The sequence below is a fragment of the Ambystoma mexicanum genome, chromosome 8 (genome assembly GCF_040938575.1).
Source record: "Ambystoma mexicanum isolate Mex_15411 chromosome 8, UKY_AmexF1_1, whole genome shotgun sequence".
In the NCBI taxonomy this organism is placed as follows: Eukaryota; Metazoa; Chordata; class Amphibia; order Caudata; family Ambystomatidae; genus Ambystoma; species Ambystoma mexicanum.
Genome location: NC_090929.1, coordinates 1052529230 through 1052548146, shown reverse-complemented (window position 1 = coordinate 1052548146; position 18917 = coordinate 1052529230).

Here is an 18917-nt window from a genome sequence, read left to right as displayed (position 1 = left end):
TTGTAACCTCTGAAAAGCACTCCGTTATGCATTTGTACTGATGTATACATCTGTAAAGGGCTCCATTGCTTCTCGAAGCTAGCTCGGTGCTCAATAAATACAATGATAATAATAATAATAATAATAATAATAATAATAATAATAATAATAAATGAACTTTTATATAATGACTCACACCATCCTCACCCGCAGGATGAACCAACCACACATCACTTACAAGTCACAACAAAAAAGATGGACACCACAGATGCCACCCCACACATTCCTTACAACAATACTTATAAATCAATTCTGACATCTTGTGGGCCCATATTTGCATTACACAGGACACTGTCTGAACAGCATAGACTAACCCACACCTACACTACTCAAACAGGCCTGATCACACAAGGCACAGATCCAAATGCACCAAACAAATGCATGAACAAACCAACACGCCTGCTCAATCGATGTATAATGCCCCATCACCCTTTACACCTTTCATCACACCACCAGCACCACAATACCTTCTCTCTATTCCATACCCAACAGAGGAAGTCGCTCACCAAACCCAAAACCCCCTACTCTCATCTGAAAAGACAACCTCTCACGTGAAATTCTCCTGTTGTTCACCTCTCCCCTTCCACCACAGTGCCAGCATACACCACACACTGGCCCATTGCAGACGCTAACTCTCATACGACTAGACGAATCCTTGAGTAACTTCTTCATTGTCTCTTCCATCACTGCTCTAATAGAAGCCCTAAACATCACCAACTCTTCCCGTCCTGCACAAGGCAACCTCAACCGGCACCAACCCAACACAACACAACTTCACTCTCACCTGAGTAAACTCCGAACTCTCTCCTGAAACATCTCTACTTGTCCTGCCTGTCACATCACATGGTCATGGAGTATTAGAGCTACCCAGGACAAACTAAAACAACCTGCCCTCCATCACCAACCACTGCCAACTCCCCCCTCACTTGATGACCACCTTACTAGCAACTTCCAAGACCACCTCCCATTATCTTCCAATCCCCTCGATGCATTCCACCTATCTTACCCCAAAATCCCACAACAGTACACTTCTTGAATCCCTCACTTGCAAGAACAGTGGGGTTCACGCTGCCACTTCCAACTCTGTCCTTTGTAGATAAGAGCCAGGCCACCCTCCTGATACATTATGCAGAGGTCAGCTCCCAAAAAAGTGCAACTGATATGAATAAAAAAATGTATATAATATTCAAGGAAAGCTTGAGCCAGCTTTAGGTGATAAATAACATAGGTAGGTTGAAAGAATAAAATCATGAAACGTTACAGCATTAGCAAATGCTGAATAGATCTGTTTAAAGTGAACGATTCAAGTCCATTTTCTAATGATCTGAAATAGCAACTGTTCCGCCTTGAGTTACACCGCCCATTTCTTTTGGACATGGGGCCTCAATAGGAGTATGGCAATGCGGTAAAAATAGTGGTAAATCGGCCAAACTTCCTACCGTTACTGCCATTTTACCTCCAACCCCCAGTACAGTGGTGCAGCAATGCAGTGGTAAAGTATTTTGCTGACGGTAGATCCTGCACTTTAACCCTAAACATTTGCAAACCTGGCTAAAATATTTCTACTGTGTTGTGTGTGCTTTCAGATCCGTGTAAGGAGACATAGGTCTATGACTTGGGGAGGCAGGCTAGCTCAGGGGCAACCCGCTTGTCTTGAAACAAGACAACACAGCACAACACAGGTTCGAATCCCTAACCCGTGTTTAGAAAGCCCTTATAAATGAACAATTATAATAAAATTGAAATAAAGGTTTACTTCCAGTAGAGCATTCATCCAATCCGTTTTTTCTTTCATCACCCTTAGATGATATATGATATGATATAGCATTTATAACACGCCTATACACAAGAGAGCCCCTGATTTTATGAACACTCATTCATAATACTACATCTCAAGGTAGGGGAGGAAGGATAGCTCAGGGGCAACGCGTTTGTCAAGGAAGCAAGACAACGTGGCAACACAGGTTTGAATCCCGGTCTGCACTTAGAAACCACTCGCTGGTATTAAACGCGTTTTAAACGAAAAATAAAATAAAAAATAAATAAACAAGCCACCCTCCCTTTCAGCACCATACTTGAAATAAAAGTACACATGTATGCTTAGTGATCATGGTTGTCAGATGGGGCGACTCATTTTTGGGCTACACGAAGCCATGCTGTATGGGAAAAACTGACCACGTGCAGGGTTTAGTGCTGCTTCTCACATTGCATCCATGTATATATCAAAGCCCCAATTACGGTTGCTAAGGTGGTGTTGAGGAAGTCACAGTGTAGGGTTGGGGGTGGCAAAGGGTGGAATCAGGATGATTGGCCATTAGAGTCCAGCTGCCATGCTGGATTGGTGCTGCCACGCTACATGAGATCATTACCTCGCGACTGGGCCATTTAATCAATGGAGGTGGAAGTATTCTTTTGAGGGAGAGCAAGAGGCACTTCTTATTTGTGTGTTTGTGTGTGCAGGGGAATGTATACAAATGTACTAATACAGCAGGAATGTGTTCTTTCACAAAACGGGAATCAGGTGTTGTAAACATGCAACCAATTCTAGCCACAAATGCTTACTTGGGCCCGTGAAAAGCAATCAAATTGTTCTTTAGTGAATGAATTGTCTCAATCAATCAAATTTTTTTCCTTTGCATTTTGGGACATGTAGTGCTTTATTCATACTTATTCCAGGATGCAAAGAGAGAAGGAAGAACGAATGTGCTTCCTACACCCGATGCTTGTTGCAGGGCACCCTGGGATGTCATTCCCATGTGATCGCTGTAGGAATAAAGTGGAGCTACCTTTTTTCTAAAGTAACTGTGTGCCGTCTTTACTATGAAGCCAAATCAATATGTATTTCATGCAAGTTTCATTAGGGTCTGAGCAGGGTCGGACTGGGACAAGAAATAGGCCCGGACACCCAAATAAAAGTGGCCCACCCCTCGCCTCAAAAAAGTGGCCCTCAAACCATCATCCGTGAATCGCGTCAATTCACGACTTTACATAAAAAGTTACTCATGGAGGGTTCATGTGTCTGTTGCATGTAATGTTTTGTGTAAACACTTGAGAAAGTGATAACATACAACACGTACTGGCCTTAACAATCTGTGCTTGCATTACCACTGTAACACATTTTCATGCTGCCTCTTGTCCCACTTCTGCCCCACCCATGTCACTCTTCTTGTCCAAGTATTGCTGAAAGCTGCTGTCCCTGCTCGAATTCCACCCCAGGGCTGCCATTGTGCTGCCCCATATGAAATTGAATGGAAACTCGTTCCACTTAAACACGTGCATAACAAATACAGGCTATTACTTCTACGTTTGCAAGTATGTTCGTAGGTAGTAACAAAATTACATGCTATTCCCAACTGTGTAGGTTCCAACTTAACTGTAAACTATTTATCATTCTATGTGGATTCATATGAAGGCACTAGCAACGGATCAAGGAGGTTTCGCACAGTTTCTGGCTTGAATGATGATGCCCTTTCACCCCATCATGTAACAGTAAGCATGCAACAACCTCTCCACACAGCGCAGTAGCCACTGCCCCTGTGCAGTTTCCTCCATGACCGAACCAAAAATGCTAAATGCTGGTTTAGGCCAGTTTTTTTGGTCAAAGTAGACCACTTCTTGGCCAATGTGGGCCAGTTTGACGAGCTACTTCACTATGGGGTTAGTAGTTTTGACCAGTGTTGCTGAATAAATATTCTTTAAAATACACAATTTACATCACATTTTATTTTAAAAAAACTCCCCCTTGGTTACTATTCAAACAGTGTCACCAAAGGAATTAATAGCCACTTGCAACTGTGGGACACTTTTTTGACCAATATGGCCCAGTTACAGTTGAATGAGTAACTTCACTATGCGACTAATAGTTTTGACCATTGTTGCTGAATCAATATTCTTTAAATTGCACAATTAGCATTACGTTTTATCAAAAAATCCCTGGGTACTACTCAAACAGTCTGTCACAAAAGGAATTAATTGCTATTTGCAACTGGCCTGGGACATTTTTTTGATGGTCCCCGAGACAATTGTATGCCCAGCCTGACCCGCCTCGCCCTGTCCCTGAAGTCATGTGTTGTCGTGTCGACCGACAATCTATCACCACACAGAGCACTTTGTATTCTGGGACTTGTAGTTCTGTTGTTCCTTCTTAAAATATGTGCCAGCAAAACCCAGCATATAAAATAAATTTGGCAAATAGACAGTACGGTCCGAAGGTGTCACACACAACATGGAAGGTGTGATGGGACTACGGATGCAGGAGACCTCCACATAAATGCGAGATCTATTGACTGCACCACAAATCCTTCCACTACTATAATGAGCCACAATTCCTGACTAGAGCACAAGCACTCTGCTAAGCAAGCCTTGGCCCCCCCACAACCTCCTGGCCTCATACCATCTGAGATAAGCACAGAAGGTGTAGGTCTGTCCACCATCATGCCCCCAGTCTCGGGGACAATGTACCTCTGCTTCTTCACCTTCAACCAGGCCTTTAATAACCTAAACTCTGAAATTCTAATTAGAACTATAGAGATAGGGCCTGATTCATTAACTTTTTTGCATGGTTCAAAGTGCCTTTGCACTGCAAAAATACACTTTGCACAGTTCCATGAATCGGGGTGTTTGTTGTCAATGCAAAGTCACTTTGCACCAGTGAAAAGTCACTTTGCATCATGAAAAAATTCTATGAATCAGGCCCTTAATGTTAATCACTTCACACGGTTCCCTAGACTTCCCACTGAGCATCATTCTCTTCTGTCTGCCAATCCTCTTCTCTTACCTTATTGCCAACTAGTGCTTTGAAGTGACTGTAAAGTGGGCTTCAGCGCTACATAAAAACTAAAAAGAAACAAATCGATGGGCAGAATGCAAACTGCGAGAAAAAAATATCCATCCTTTTTAAGAGTTACAAAACCAAATAACAGGACTGCACATCCCTTCTAGTTCTAATACAATCTATTCATTTTAATGGGAGTTACAGCCTTTGAGATATATCTATTATTTGCTGTCTAAAGCATCAAAACGGGTCTATCTCCAACACGAAACACAATTGCTCTAAAGCAGTGGTTAAACACAGCCTATGCGCTGCGTTGAGTTCCTGTGAAATTTCTTGCCAGTGGCAGGGTTTGTGTTGCTTGCGCACTGCCCATTTCAACAACTCCTCTCGGATGGATGGGGCAGGCATTGCAAAGGGAGACACTTAAAAAGCAGCAGTAGCTGCTTGAGCGGTGTAATTATTATACAGCACACACTTTCATTGCAAATAGGAAAAAGTCTGCTTTCATGAGTATGTCTGAGGAATGGCGTCAGTTTAAAAAAAATCTATTGTTTTCTATAGTACGGGCTGCACAATTAGTGCTTGAAGCTCCACTGCCAGTCAGCAAGAACATCATTTAGCAATCCCAAAACTGGCGCACACGCACTGGGAAAGGAGAACAAAGTTTATGCGTGCCTGCCAACTAACCTCTGCAGCTCGCCGGATTATGTTCTTTCCCCATGACTGTGTGCACGCCTTCCCCACAGCCTCTGCAGGGAGCACTTTGATCCTCTCCGCAGGCAGTCAGCACTCGAAGTCTCGCTTCCTTTTGAATGCAAAATTCGAAAGGAAGCGAAACGAAACTGAATGCTAAATGGCCTGCTCTGCTCTCTCACCTGTGGGCACATGGGCGCGCTCCGCCGGACGAAGTCTGTTACTTTTAGCAAATGTAACAACACCACGCCCGCCCAGGCAGCACTGCCGGCGCCATCAGGCTGAGAGCAGAGGCAGCCCAGAGTGGAAATGCTAATGGAATGAATGATTTATTACGTGTGTGTGTGTGACTGATAAATCGGCCCCTAAGTGCTAAATAAAACCGGCCCGCAGTCCAGTCAGCTCCAATTCTTATCGGCCACGGGCCGGTTGGCCGACTGCTCAATCCAACGCTGGGTCTGAGACTGTGGGTGGAATTTTTGGGTGAACCAAAACAGGCGTCATTACCACCACAATAGTCTGGTCTAGTGGATAGAGTATGGGAATCAGAAATGTCCACTTTCTCGCCCCATTCTAATGTCCCCAAGACAAAATGTTGTTGTACTGAAGAGACAAACATTTGCTTCCCTCCTGTAAAGTAAGAAAGCTGGAAAACAAATGTTACAACTTTTGAAAGGCTGGAATATATTGTGGGTGTAGTTGCAGCAGCATGAACATTATATAGAGGCCATATTGACGTATACTTTGGGGACCAGTGCCATGAAGGCGTTTTACAGAGGGAATGCTACAAAACATTCTGAGCAGAGGCATCCTAAGTGTGCTTTACAGTGGGAATGTTGGCATATATTGTATGTGCAACACTATGCAAGTGTTGCATTTGGGACACTTGCATATATTGTGGGTGTGACAAAAGTGGTTTACAGTGGCAATTGATTGATTGATTATTTATTATGTGCTTATGCACAAGTGTTTCAAAGCACAACCATGCATAGGAGGGGAAGACAAGACAAACAATCTTAATAGGCATGGTCCATCCAGATTATGCGGGTGAACAGAAAAGGAAATTTGTGGGAGGTGGGAGGGGGGCAATAGGGACAAGTGCACCCAGTCCCATCAGAACATGGGTTAAGTGCAAAGAAATACCACTCCTGTGGGTCGTAACCAAAGTGCAGTCATGCTGCGTTAAGTGCAAGACCCGCGGGCAAGTGCAGGAGACTGGTGAGGAAAGTTTGGGACCTGTTAGGTTCTGAGGGTACACCAGGCAGCCAGTCAGTAAAACTGAGCAGAAGTAGAGGATAGAGAGTGAGAGAGGAGAACGAGGTGGTTAGCAGGAGGGGGGAGTGGGGAGGGGGATGTGAAGAGGAAGGTCTTGAGGAGTTTCCGGAATTTAAGGGGATCTGGCTCAAGATGGAGAGCGGCAGAGAGGCTGATCCAGAGCGAGACACCTGCAGAGGATAAAGATCTCCCCCAAGTCTGTGCTTGGAAAACAGCTCACCCGCAGAGAGTTGGAGGAAGATGAGCGGAGGGCTCGGGAAGGCGAGTATTTAGGAAGAGAGCGTTGTAGATAATGTGGACAATGCAAAGCATCTTTAACTTAATCGTTGCAGCCGCAGGGAGCCAGTGAAGGGATTTCATCGTTGGAGAGATGCGGTCCCTGCGCTTGAGGCCAAGGATAAATCTTGCAGTTCTGTTCTGGATGAGTTGAAGAGAATGGAGAGTAGAAGAGGATAGGTTGAGAAAGAAGCTGTTGTAGTAGTCTAGCCTAGAGAGTACCAGGGCTCTTGAGACGGCGAGCCTCTGGGGGAAGGTGCGAAAAGGTAGAATACCTCTGAGAAGGTGCAGTTGGTAGTGGAACTTTCAGAGATGTCCGTGATGTGAGATGAGAAGGCTAGAGTGGAGTCGAAGATTTGAAGAAGACCCCCAGACTTTTTGCCTAGTTGGTAGGTGGAGGCACAAGGCCTAGGGAGGCCGGCCAGAGAGAAAGAGGAAAGGCGGGAGCAGGGGTCCCGATGAGGACAATCTCTGTTTTACTGGCATTGAGGCAGAGGTCGTTTGCAGCACACCACGACTGAATTGCGGACTGACAGTCAGGTATGAGTGCGGAAGAGGTGGAGGCCACTGGTAGACTGAAGGAGAGCTGTGTGTCATCCGCACAACACTGAAACTTCGAGTTGAAGGTGGCTATCATACGGGCCATGGGGGCCATGTAGCCATTGAAAAACCAGGGGGATAGGCTAGATCCCTGGGGAACACCACAAGTAGAAAGAGTGATAGGGGAGAAGAAAGACCCAAGTTCCACCTGGGATGGACAGTCAGAGAGAAAGCAGGTTAGCAACACCAGGGCCTGATCACTGATGCCCAGGGTAGCACAGAGACGTGCGATCAGGGTGTTGTGGTTCACTGTATCGAAGGCAGAGGAGAGGTTCAGTAGAATGAGGACAGAGGGAGAGTTAGAATCAAGATTTTAGAGCAGATCTTCACAGGTGTTCAGAAGAGCAGTTTCCATGCCTCTGGATGCTCTAAAGCCAGACTGGTGGTCATGGATGCAGCCAACAGATTCAGTGTGGAGGGTAAGCTGGGAAATGATATGATATGGCATTTTTAACGCCACCTATACACAAGTCTTTCAAGGCTCAGCAAGGCTAGGCAGGAGAACAGAGGGAGGACAGAGACAACAATGTTACTAGGATGGGTGGCATTGAAATAGCCAACTTCTTCCGGAGTTTGTCCAGGAAAGGAGTGATAGAGATTGGGCGATAGTTTGCCGGAATGGAAGGGTCAGCAGAAGGCTTTTTGAGAAGAGGGTGCACAAGGGAGTGCTTAAGTGCAGTGGGAAAAACTCCATTGGCGAAGGAGAGGTTGCAGAGATTGGTCAAGGTTGGGGCGAGAGAGTCAATGTTGTCCTTGATGGTTTCGGAGGGGCAGGGGTCCACCTGTTTGGAGGAGGCTTTCATAGACTGGACTTGGCTAGTGACCTCCACAGGTGTGACAGGGGAGAGAGACGAGAGAAGAAGGCAAGCAGTGTAGAGGGCCAAGGGTGGTACAAGAGATGTTGGTGCATGAGGTGGTGAGAAAGAGATGGAGGATAGGATATTCTGTGTTTTTGAGGTGAAGTGTGCAGCCAGAGCCGAGCAAAGGGCCTGTGTGGGTGCAATGGTGGAGGAGGCTGCAGTAGATTTGGCTAGTTCCTTGCAGACTTTGAAAGGTTTGGCTGTGTTATTGGATGCCGCAGAGATGCCGGCTTGAATAAAGACTCTTTTCTTGGACAGGATGCAGAGTCTGTACTGCCTTTGGAGGAGGCGGCAGGCCAGTTTGTCAGAGGGTGCGTCCGAGGAATCCCATTTCCATTCGGCTGCCCTGCACTTGCGTTTAAGGGCAGCCATTGCAGAGGCAAACCAAGAATTACACTTTTTGGTAGGCTTCAGTTGTACCCTCATGAAAGAGGCAAGGATATCAAGAGTGTTGGAAATGGAGAAGGTAACGTCAGAGAGGGCTTTATCAGTGTGGGAATCAGCCACAGGAGTGGAAGGAGCAGAGTAGATGGAGGCGAAGGCAGCTACTGACACTCTTTTCATGGGTCGGATGACCTTGCAGACAGGAGGCAGTGCCAGGCTTACCGATGCTTCAGGTGAGAAGAGAGGAGAGAGTGATCAATCCAGTAGAGAGAAGTAGTGAGAGGGATAGATAGATGAATGTCAGTTGAGATGAGAGCATCGAATAAATCGAAGGTAGGGCCAGCACTAGAGTCACAAAGGTTGCGTAAAGGTCTTGAGGAATCAGGTGAGTCGAGATTGAGTTTGTGATCACCCAGTAGGAGGAGTTGAGATGAGGAGGAGAGGACACAGGAGGCCAGGGCAGCCGATTCCGAACGGAAGAGGTAGGGCTGACCAGGTGGTCGATAGAAGGTTGCCAGCAGGAGTGAAAAGCTAGGACAGAGTGAGCACCAGCAGTCCAGGCACTCAAATGATATGATATGATATGGTATTTGTAACGCGCCTATACACATGTGTTTCAAGGCGCGAAAATGATGAGTAGGCCTGAGTTGGAATGACAGACACAAGGATACACTCAGGGAAGATCAATGCTACTCCCCCACCTCGTCTGTTTGGTCTAGGCAGAGAGAGTATCTTGTAGCCTTCTGGGAGAAGTGTGTCAAAACCCGAGACAGGAGTTCAAGGTGGTTGCAGAAGTCAGAGGAGAGTTTGACAGCTAAGCGAGTGTTAAGCGTTGCAATGCAGATCAGATTGCCATCAGCAAAAAACTTACAGGGGGAGCACGGGAATGCTGGCATATATTGTGGGTACAGTTACCAAGTAAAGGTTGTAAAATGTGCCTGTGCACTGGCACTGTAGGGGCGTGTCTAGTGGATTCGTTAATGTGTTACCCTACTGAAATAATAGTTGCAAATTCTCAAAAACAGTACTGTAAAATGCACCCTTTCAGCCCATTATGTAAAACAAATTCTCCGGGGGAACCTCTTGACCCCTCATTACCTAGGGGCCCATCCACCTAATCTGGGGAGAAACATTTATGCCCCTTCACTGAAAATGTTCACCAGCCACCATTGACCATGACTTTGGACGGCCCACTCAGGAGCCGCCTGCACCAGAAAAGCCGCTCTGCCACTGCGTTCATCCTAAAACGGGGCTGCTGGTAGAATAATCATCATCTGGGGCACACCAGTCACTTGCCTCACAAATTAAATCCATGGAAATGGAGACAGCAGGCTTCTGCTGCTGAAGGACCTCCATGCATTTGGTTACTTTCCAAGCTTTCAAATGAGTGCATGCACTGTCAGCCTCTTACACTTGCACATGCTCCAAATTCTTGGCCATTGCATGGTGAACAGTGGTGCGATGGGACCGCCTTGCTGTGTGCTTCGCACTACTGTGCTCCCACTCACTGTTTCACTCATCCACATCACACTAACTTATCCATCCCTAAAAGCTATTTCAATAATCAGTTCACCCATATCACACTCCTGCAGTTATCCACCCACACATCCTCATAAGTCCTCAAGCTTTCATTCATCCATCTTCAGAATCTTACATTCATCCCTCCCGCTCCATACCCATACCCCCATTTACCCTCAAACAATCCACACATGCAACCTCGCTTTCATAAATCCATCACTCCTCACATTTTCCTTCATTCCTCCCCCCTGCAACATCTCTACTCGGCTATACTCTCGGCTTATCCCCCATTTGCCTAAGCAGGTCTGTTTGCATGACCTCAGAAAAGCTTTTCACCATCCAACTGCCAAAACTATGTGGCTTTGTCAATGCTCAATACATCCTAGTATTAAAAATCCTTGACTTGAAGATGCTGCAAATTCACCATTTTGGAAAACAGGAGACAATTTTGAGGTCAGCCGCTGGCACACACTAAATACATGAATAGTCAAACCATGGGCAGACCTGGATCAAGGGCATCCCGGTTCAGGGTATTGTGTGGAAGATGGCTTAACTCACACACCTCATCAGATGCTGGAGCCCTAGAATACAGTCCTGCATGAACTATTTAAAAAAGGTTGCATAGGAAAACAAGGGATGAAGCTTGGTAAGCACAATCACATGCATCTGTCCTTGAAGTGTCTGTCATACATGATTGTTTTTGAAGGCTTTAAGAAATGTTTCCTGCAGGGGCGGCTTGTCCATAATGGACGAGGGGGCGACGACCCACCGGGTCTTTGCCCCCTCTCGCCATTATGGAGGACACAGCCCAGTGAAACACTGAGTGCTCCATCAGTTGTTTTTGTCAGCTGAGGGAACGCTGTGAACTGTCAAAGGGAAACATTGTTTCTCTTTGACCGTTACAGTTCCCCAGCACCGCAAGTTCAATGAGCCATGTAAGGCTGGAGGCGTTTTGCTTTCCCAGCCTTGCATATCAATCAATGTGTTTCTTCTAGAGCGCGCTTTCGCCAATGGCATCATGGCCCTTACACCAAGGGAACAAGTAGAACAGAGATACCAGAAGGAAGAGAACCCCCTATGTAAAAAGAAAGGTCTGGAGCTCCTTCCTGAATGATGCAAAGTCATCATTATTTCTTAAATGTATGGGCAGAGAATTCCATAGCCTGGGCCCAGCCACGGAGAAGGCTCTTCCACTCAGCCATTCTCTTACGTACCTGGGCACACAAAAAAGAGAGATATTTGTGGATCTTAAAGTTCCACTGTGATTATACTTCTGAAGTTTCTCTTGAATGGCTAGGCATCCTTTGCCATTTCGGGCATTATGAATCACGTACAATGACTTGAACTTATCCCTTGCTTCAATAGGCAACCGGTCTAATGATTGCCGTGCACTGGTTACTCCTTTTCCAAATGTGACATGTTTCGCAAGTCGCACTGCTGCGTTTTGCAGCACTTGCAAGCGATGGAGGAGATAAGATGGCTGAGCCAAATAGATTGCATTGCAATAATCAATGCTACTGTTGATACTTGCTGTCACAGTCTGAGCATGAAACTTCTCAGCTGCAAGGGTAAGAACTTTCCTTAATTGCTTGAGTTTGGCGAAAATCCTGGCCACATACTGCATTCACTTGGGCCTCCAGAGACAAGGACCGCAATATTTTGATGCCTAAGTTTTGCACCGTTTTTACTGGCTCAGGGAGTGGACCCAATGAATCTGGCCAGAACGCTGAGGTCCAGTAACCAGCTACCTCTGGCGGGCCAATAATCAATATCTCGGTTTTCCCACTGTTAAATTTAAGCCAGTTTACCTCCATCCATCCCCAGATAGTTTCCAAACAATTTCTGAGGTTTTCCGCAATTTCTGGCTGGTCAGGCTGCAGCCTGAACAAAATTTGGGTGTCATGCACAAAGGAAAACACCCTAAAGCCAAATAGGCGGATGGAAGCCAATAGAGGATGGATATAAAAGTTAAAAAAACAAAGGAGACAGTGCTGTCCCCTGAGATACCCCGCAAGTAACCGCCACCGAGAACGAACGGTAGGGTGAAAGTGAAACTATTTGAGAACGAGAAACCAGAAACTCCTGAAACCTGTCTAACACCGCCCCAGAGAACCCTGCTTCCTTCATTCTGAATACCATAATCCCATGATCGATAGTATTGAAGGCGGCTGACAGGTCTAATAAAATAAAGCCTGCCGTACCACCCTCGTCTCTGATCATGGTAAGATCATCGAGCACAGATACAAGAACGGATTCCGTGCCCATCATAGGACGGAATCCCATCTGGCAACTGTCTAGGATCTTTTGTTCTTCCAGATAATCTCTCAATTGAGGAGTGACTACAGCTTTCAAGTCCTTCATAAGGAAGGGAAGCAGCGATATGGGGCGGTAGTATGCTAAAATCGAGACGTCCAAAGAGGGTTTTATTAATAGAGAAATTACTAACGCCTCTTTTAGTTTCTTAGGTATTTGACCCCAAATTAAAGATTAATTAATCATTTCAGCCAGAATCTCAAAAAAATCCTGAGGCGCCTGTTTTAACAAATGCAAAGCAATTGCATCAAGCCGCGAAGTGGATTTAAGATGCGCTACTATCTTACTTACTGCTTCTTTAGTTGTTTGATTAAAAACTGAAAAGCAAGTAGCCATATCAGATACAGTAGGGGATGGTGGAACGTTGCTATCCAAATTCATGCTAATGCCTTGATTTCTATCTAAGCTATCCATAATATCCTTTCTGGTTGTTTCAATTTTATTAATAAAGAAACGAGAAAGTTTGTCACACATAATCTGCGAACTAACCCTCTCCATTCAATAGTGTCAGCAAAATATAACGATTTAGCCTCTTTCAAAGCTTCATGATATAATGATCATTGTTTGAAGATGTCGCGCATGGAGGCATCATAGTTCTTTCTCCAATTACGTTCTGACTGTCGAGTTTCTAAACGTAATGTGTGTAATGCAGGTGTATACCAAGGTGCAGCCTGAGGGGCAGTATTCGTCAACATCTGATAGGGTGCTAACTCATCTGCTAAAGTCTCCTTAACACTAACTAATCTAAATATATCCAGTGGTAAAGGAGCCATTCTAAGGAGGCCTTGGCGTAGTAGTGGACCACTTTAAAGAAAATAGAAGCGGGGTTAATTCGTGCCCAATTTCGCTTTAACATGGAGATACTAGGATTCACGGCTGGTTTTGATCTTCCCACTGTCGGTATCTTAAAAGGGTTCACGTGATGATCTGACCACGTGAGGGGATGGCCTGGGAAGACATCCACCCATGTTGATAGCGTAAATATTAGGTCTAGAGTGTGGCCTTTAATGTGTGTAGAGGCCATGACTTGTTGCTCTAGTTGTGCTAATTTGATAGTTTTTAGAAAGCACTTATTATCTTGGGCTGTTCCCTCTTCTGCCATAAATTAAAATCACCCAGGATCGTTACATTTTTGTACTGCAATGCCAAATTCAAGGCATCAGCCACAAAGGTCTTTTAAAAAGCCACCAGATTTGTAGAGGGTGGGTGGTAGCCCAGCATACAATGGCATACCCATGAAGCATTAACTATAACTCTGACCAGCAGATGTTAAATTTCTGCCTCCATAATATTAGGAAGATGTGAGCCCTCATAGTGCGTGTTGTAGATCAAATCCCCCCCCCCCCCGCCTGGTGATTTAGCCCCACGATCCACATGAAGAATACCATAACTAGGTGGCAGCATTTGAATCAAGCCTGGACCGGAAGACTCGGTCAGCCACATCTCTGTGACGAACACCAGGGCAGGACAGTAAGATTCAAAAAAGGAGTACATTTCAAGTTTATGAGCAACAAGTGAACGTGCATTTATTAAGCAAGCGTACAGGTTATTTGAGGGACTGAAGACAGGCTGCTTCTTGGCTTGCATTTCCTTCCATCCCATTGGAAAAATGGTATCAGGCGGTGCTAAGGCAAGTATTTTATTGCATGTATCTTCCTTGTTACTAACCTGTTCTGTCCAGAGCACAGACTCAGCGCGGTCGAGAGCAGACGGGCCGGACTTTGGCCGTTGTTGTGCTCCCGGCGTTTCCCTTTAAATACTATTGACATGGTAATTTGTGGAGACCACTCTTGAAGGCGATCGGTTTACTATGGAGAGCGAGGAAGGACTCGCAATCTACCAATGAATGCAGGTCAGAACAGAAGGAAAGCTGGGCTTGCATGAGAACCAGCACTCCCGAAGCCTAGGCACACTAGCTGCTGCAGTACACATTATGCAGCATACAAGGAAATAAAAACCAAATGGAAAGGTTTTTAAAATAAATTTGAAAGAATGAGTTTTCAAATTAATGGCGATAGTTTACCTAATCTCATAGGTGTCCAGTCACCCACCAGTGCAGTAGCGCTTAAAAGGAAAGTAAAAAAAAACAATTTTAAACAAAAGGATGGAAAGTGAAAAAGCAAAAATATCAAACCCACACTGGTAGTGTGTTCCCGCAGCTCTGTGGTGCCTGTTGTCTCCGATCTGGGTAGGGCTAATGATCCCTGATGTGACCACTCCCAAAGCAGATCGGTCTACTGTGGGGAGCGAGGAAGGACTTGCAATCTACGAATGAATGCAGGTTAGAACAGAAGGAAAGCTGGGAGTTGAAGTCCGGCACAAGCACTGGCACTCCCCAAGCCCAGGCACACTAACTGCTGTAGTACACAGTATGCGGCATACAAGGAAATAAAAACCAAATGGAAGGGTTTTTAAAATAAATTTGAAATAATGAGTTTTATAATTAATGGCAATAGTTTGCCTAATCTCATAGGCGTCCAATCACCCGCCAGCGCAGTAGCGCTTAAAAGGAAAGTAAAAATGCAGTTTTAAACAAAAGAATGGAAAGTGAAAAAACGAAAATAACAAACCCACACTGGTAGTGTGTTCCCGCAGCTCTGTGGTGCCTGTTGTCCCCGATCTGGGTAGGGCTAATGATCCCTGATGTGACCACTCCCAAAGCAGATCGGTCTACTGTGGGGAGCGAGGAAGGACTTGCAATCTACGAATGAATGCAGGTTAGAACTGAAGGAAAGCTGGGAGTTGAAGTCCGGCACAAGCACTGGCACTCCCCAAGCCCAGGCACACTAACTGCTGTAGTACACAGTATGCGGCATACAAGGAAATAAAAACCAAATGGAAGGGTTTTTAAAATAAATTTGAAATAATGAGTTTTATACTTAATGGCAATAGTTTGCCTAATCTCATAGGCGTCCAATCACCCGCCAGCGCAGTAGCGCTTAAAAGGAAAGTAAAAATGCAGTTTTAAACAAAAGAATGGAAAGTGAAAAAACGAAAATAACAAACCCACACTGGTAGTGTGTTCCCGCAGCTCTGCAGCGCCTGTTGTCTCCAATTGCATAGCTCATTGGAAATGCTGACTGGGGAACTGCATGTCTGTATGTACAAGGGGCGCTCCTGCACCTGCTCACACAGACAGAAAAGGGTGAAGTGGGGCATCTGCTTACCCACCCTCCGGAAGCTTCCTGTTCATGCAAGCAGGGGCTGTAGTGCGGGAGAGGAAACTTCAGGACCCGTGGCAGAAGGGAAGTTTGTTTACGTTCATGTATTTTCTATTTAAATTATGTGTACGAATGCATGATTGCTTGTGTAAGGTGAATGTATGATGATGGATGCTAATGTGAATGAGAGAGTGCTTGCTGTGTGTATCATGTGTACATGTGTGTATTTGCATGTTCTTTTATTTATTATTTAAACAGTGGTGGCTGGTGATTTTGTTTTTAACTGGAGGTTTGTAAATATTTGTCCCATATATGCCACAGCGACCGAGCCTAGCGAGGGCGCCCGCACCAATCAAGGGATGTTTGTGGGAGGGTTCTCCCCCTGAGAAATATGCTTAAATAATAGATTAAAATGGTGCATTTTAGAGCACATGTTTTCAGAAATATTGGGTAAAAAGCCAGTTTGCAATTTGTTTGTGGGGTAACTCATGAAAAATCCCATAGATGCAAGTCACCAAATGTGCACAGGAGCATTTCTCCAACACATTTTCATGATGCCTTTTGCCACAATGAGTGCCAGTATAACATTTTCACACTGGCTGTGCCCCTACATTTCCATGCTGACTGCACCATTATACCCTAGTATTCCCATCTAAGAACATACTCTTATTCGCTTTGGGCATGATGCCCATAATGATAATATAAGAAAACATGTCATGTATTGGAAGTATCCACACGTAGGAACATACTTCACTTGGCTTTACCATTAAAATTGCATACCAAAGTATGAAAACATGTCCAAACTGGCTGCACTAAAATGCCAGTCAAGCTACATAATAAGACTTATCATGCATGCATCACCAAAGATGCCCCATACAAAATATCATACCACAATAATAAATGACTAGACTGGCTGCATTGAAAAACCAGTCTAGCTACAGATTAACACTTATGCTTGTTTTTTTTTTATCAAAGATGCCCAATACAAAATGTCATGCCACAGAAAGAATAATACCATTGGCCCTGCTTGCTGTATAAAACAAATGCCCAATACAAAATGTCATGCGTCAGTAAGAAATGGCTATACTGGTTGTATTAAAAAAATGCCAGTCTACCTACAATATAACACTTATCATGCTTACTTTAAAAACCACGGGCAGTACAAAATATCATGCCTGCTCCATTGTGCACCAGCGCCTTGCACCGAGGGCCTGATTCTTAACTTGGCACAGTGAACATGCTAAAGAGCAAGATTCACTGCGCAAAATCTGGAAGCCCAGGCTCCACCAGTATTCTCAAGTGGGCCTGGGCGTACACATAGTGCATGACAGTGCACCTTCAGGAATGCACCTGTTTTAGTCATAATGGGCGCAATCCTGAAATCTCTGCAGCATTTTTGTAAAATAACGACATATTCGTGATTTTACCAAAATGCTGCTGAGAAAACGGGTGTATATGAACCCTTTCATATACACCAAAGTAAGCAGCTTCAATGTTGCAGGATACAACGTTGAAGCTTCTTACTTGGTGGCTATGAAAGTGTTCATATACACTGGTGTGGTGCATATGAACACTTTCATATACACCAAAGTAAGCAGCTTTAACGTTGCAGGATACAACGTTGAAACTGCTTACTTTTGGTGTATTTGAAAGTGTTCATATGCACCACACAGGTGTATATGAACACTTTCATATACACCAAAGTAAGCAGCTTCAACGTTGCATTGGGTGCAGAGATGTCTCTATTAGGATACGTTTAAATGTTTAAATGTATCCTAATAGAGACATCTCTGCACCCAATGCTTAATTCTTGTGACACTCCTCCAGAATAACGTCACCAAAATGGTACTGTATATGTGTGCGACTTTAGCGCACATATAAAACTGAGGAGTGCCAAAAGAATACCAGTCTAAACAGGCAGGTAATGAATGTGGCGGTTGCTGGGTTGGTTTTCAGTGAATGATGCCCAGTAAAAACAGCTCTGCCCGCCCCCTGAAGCCCGCCCCCTGAAGCCCAGAACACCTCACAGGCTAACATTAATTGTATGCGTGCAAGGTGCTGCAGTGCCCAATCATGGAATGTTTTACTGGGCATCTATCAGATGCCCATTAATAAATGGCATTCCTTCCCCCATTGCCCTCCAGCGCCTCACATGCACAAATAATAAATTATGTGTACATGAGAGGCACTGGGGGGCTTAGGGCTCAGGCATGACATTGCATCTGAGGCACTAGGAATCCCAGCGGACTGGGCTGGCATTCTTTTCTGGGTTTACCCAGTAAAAAAGGCCATGCCTGCCCCTGGGCCCCAGTGCCTCACACAATTAATATTATTCTGTGTATGCGAGGTGCTGGGGGCATAGGGGTCAGGTATGGTATTTTTTTAATGGACATCCATCATAGATTTCTCCGTACCTCGGTTCTGTCCCTCGGCCTGTCACTCTGACCCTCCTGGTTTGCCATAGCCCTGGGGGAACTGCTCTTTCTCGTGCATCGCCTTGCTCACCTTGCTCCAAGTGTGTCTCAGTGTTCCACCTTTTAACCATGTGGGGAGAGCTAACAGGTACAAGGTGTATGTAATTAGGATGAAGTGCCTGACCCTGCCTGATCTTATTAGTGGAACTGAAAGGTGATAGCTTGAAGGTTTTGAATTAATCATAACCACGGGCAAAGCTCTGAGCAACCCTCCGACCATCGTTTTTCAGCCTGCCAAGCCATTACAGAAGGGGAAAAACCATATGCAAATCAGGCTTGATCCTACCCCAAAAGGGGCAGTCCAGCCGGAAATGCTAGGTCACATCCCTTCTGCACGAGACCACAAGCATCCCCAGACATGTTTCAGCCTTGTTGGGTGTCATCAGTGAGGAGAAGCTTGGGTCTCTAGGCCCGGCAGACTCGGGACCCACGTCTGGGCATACCCGTCCCACTCGGGGTGACTTTAGCAAAACTGAAAGGTGATAGCTGGAAGGTTTTGAATTAATCATAACCACGGGCAAAGCTCTGGGCAACCCTCCAGACCATCGTT